This window comes from Saccostrea cucullata, unplaced genomic scaffold (assembly GCF_032062105.1).
Source record: "Saccostrea cucullata isolate Sc308-1 unplaced genomic scaffold, CSIRO_AGI_Scuc_v1 ctg2095, whole genome shotgun sequence".
Taxonomy (NCBI): Eukaryota; Metazoa; Mollusca; class Bivalvia; order Ostreida; family Ostreidae; genus Saccostrea; species Saccostrea cuccullata.
The window spans coordinates 41,714-44,950 of NW_026936919.1; the positions used below are offsets into that span (position 1 = coordinate 41,714).

General features: G+C 34.2%; 1 pseudogene; it reads left to right on the forward strand.

Moving 5' to 3' along the window:
• The first annotated feature begins 523 nt into the window (after window positions 1-523).
• LOC134246857 (uncharacterized) lies at window positions 524-2,820 on the forward strand (annotated as a pseudogene).
• Window positions 2,821-3,237: the final 417 nt, after the last annotated feature.

Consider the following 3,237-nt stretch of genomic DNA (forward strand, 5'->3'; position numbering starts at 1 on the left):
TAATTGTACCTGTTAATGATCTACCAGATCCCCAAAAACAGCTTGTAATTAACAGGCTTCAGGCAGTAAATGTTTTATACATCACTCCTGAGGTCAAAATACATGGTTGCACATACAAAGAAGGGACTGTACTGATATATTCATCAGATTACCCTCCACATTTTGTACAGGTGGTCAAAATAATCATAAAGGAACAGGAAAAGCACTTTTTAGTGCAAGACTTAAAAGTCGTTGACTTTTTAGAAAATTCATTGTGTTATCAAATAGAGTTTGACCAGTCCTTTAGATTGATTACTTACTGCGATCTATTGGTCAAGTTTCCCCTTGAACTTTGTCTGCAAAATGGCATTGCTACAATTTTCAACAAATATGCTCACATTTCAGTAGATATTGATTAGAGCACATTTGCCCAGAAAGCCTCATACAAATGCTTTGTTTGCAAGTTCCTCATCAGATAAAAATTTCCTTCAGAAAAAGATTCAAAAACTATCAATTTTATTCAATCACATTATTTTGATAGAAAATGCCAGTTTTAAAAGTTTGGAATTCCAAGCGAGACAAGAAGAAACTAGTGGTTCTGTCGGATGTTTCCATTGACAACCTGAAGGAAAAAGGTATTTTAAAGTCAAATGTATATCTATAATATCAACAATTTGATTATTTGTAAATTAATGTGTTAAAAGTACAAAACCTCAATAATATCCCCTACATTTTATTTTATAGTAAATTGTAAACTGGACATAACAACAAAGACATTTGTATTGGAAGAAGATGGTACGTACAGAGGTTGATGACGATGAAATTCTTCTGGAGATAAAAGACAAAACCCTAATGGCCCTTGCCGACGGAGAAGAATGGACTTTACCCGACCAAATAATCATTGAAGAAATCCCAGCTTTACCAGCACTACCAACTTCCAGCGCACAGGACAGTTTTGAAGCAGATTTATTTGAAGAGAGTGAGTCATTTCCTCTATCAAGAGGTATTCAACAATATAAAATATAAAATAGTTTTAAGTCAGACTTATATATTTTGCAAGCATAATTCAGTCCACATTTTTTATGGTTATAGTTTCAGAAGAAAAGGGTGTGGTTTTAGCCAGTAAAACTGTCCTTCCTAATGGACTTCCTCCACCAGACAAGGTTGGCCTTCCAGACCTCTCTCCATCCTTAAAGTTGGCTCTTCAATCTGGAGAAAAAAGTGCGCGAGTATTCAACCAAACCTTAAAAGAGTGCGAAATATTCTACACAACCAAATACCCAACTATTGCTGACTCCTCCTATTATCAAGCAATTGGGAAGAAGATGATTGCAAAATACCCGGCGTTAGCATATGCTGATGGGACAAATCCATGGGTAAAATTTTAATGGACGATTGTTTTTATACTTAAAACTCTGTAATTCTTTTTACAAAACATTAATGACACATGATGATCTGATATTCATTTTAACTTTTTTGGTTAACATACATCTGTTTAATTTTGTTGAGATATAGATTTATTCAGTCATTGATTATCTTTATTACAGAGTTTCTTCGTCTCCAAACTTGGCCAAAGAGTGCGCACGCAACGTTGGAGAGAAAACAGAAAATCGAAGAGACCAGTGGATGATGCTGATCAGGAAATTGCTACATCTAGTACACCAAAGTCAAAACAATTTCGGCTTGGGTCCAAAGCTAGAGAAGCCAGTCAAGGAATTATACCCACTGAGGACTGGGACAAGCATGTTATTGAAATTAAAAAGGAATGGGAAGGGAAAAGATCTGTTGTGCATCTTCGCACCCTTCTGAGCCAGACAAGGCATGGGAGGGGGGAATGGATGGCTACTCTAAAGGCTGGAAAAATCTCTCCAATTCTACAAAAGTTCCCTTGCTTTGAAGAAGGAGATTTTGTAAGTACATAGTTATGTATCTCCTCGTTGATACTTGTATTTCAAAACATATTCTTTAAAACAGAGTTAAAATGTCATTTTAAAATGCTGTCATAATTTTGAACAGGTTCTCCATGAATTCTACTCGATAAGAAACAAAGAAAATCCAGACCAAGTAAAAGCAGACATGTTATCCAGGGTTGAGTTACTGTTTCAGCTGACATGCAGACAAAAAGGACTGCCAAAAGAAGTAGGTTTGCTTTTCGATTGCCATACAATTTTGGTGAACTCAATTTAAATTTTTTCTAATCTTAAACATTTATGCAAATAACAAGATGTTTAATTCCCAATACTTCTTCATATTTTTTTTAATTTAGGCATCGGAGTTGGACAAACTACTTGCGTTAGAAGAGTTAGTCTCAAAGAAGAAGGGAAAAGGCCAAAAATCTAAAAGTTGCGTTAAAGTTATCAAGGTATTTATATATGAAAACAAGCCTGATATTCCATCCTGTTCATTACTAAATGTAAAACTGCCTGACAAATAACACTTCTTAGATCATTAGTTAATAATATTATAAAAGTATTTGCTTATAATGCATGTCCATCTTGTATTTAGAATGTCCAGTCATTAGAAAATATTCCCATGAAGCATCTCAACACTGAAGAGGAATCTGCCCCTTCCCTTGTGGTCTTCCAAAATGATGATGACATTCTTGTAATATATATAGTTGGAGACGGGTGCAGAATACTGGAATCTACAAGATCCCTCTTGAATGCTGCGATTTTGCTCATAGGAGCTTACTATGTGTTTGATCTAGACTACCCAGTGATTTATGGACAGTTTCTAGGAATTTTGCAACATTGGGTGGTTGGGGACATTTTTACTCAAAACAAAAGCACTAATTGGATCAATTTCAGCGAGCAGTTTCGGTTGACATATATTAAAAAATAAAATTATCCTAGAACAATGTATAATATTTTTTGTTTTTCCTAACAGGACAACAGACAAAAGGAAAAAGGAGGAAATTATTTTTGTAAATAGTGTGTGTTAATTGTTTAACACTGAACTTGGAATTAACACGTTAAAGCGTGAATTAAGTGTTTCCAGGGGTTTTAACGTGTAATGCGTTAATTTCAGTTAACATTTCTACATGTTAATAGATTAACACACACGTTAATGTATTCACACTTTAACGTGTGAATTAAGTGTTTCCAGGAAAGTGTTAATAATTGTGTTAAATTATTTACACTTCTTTTTACAGTGTAACATAACAACAAAACAGTATAAAAAAAGTGATGATTTCAACTTTCCTCAACTTTCCTTGTATATGTAAAACTATAGCCTTTTATCTATGTATGGAATTTTCCC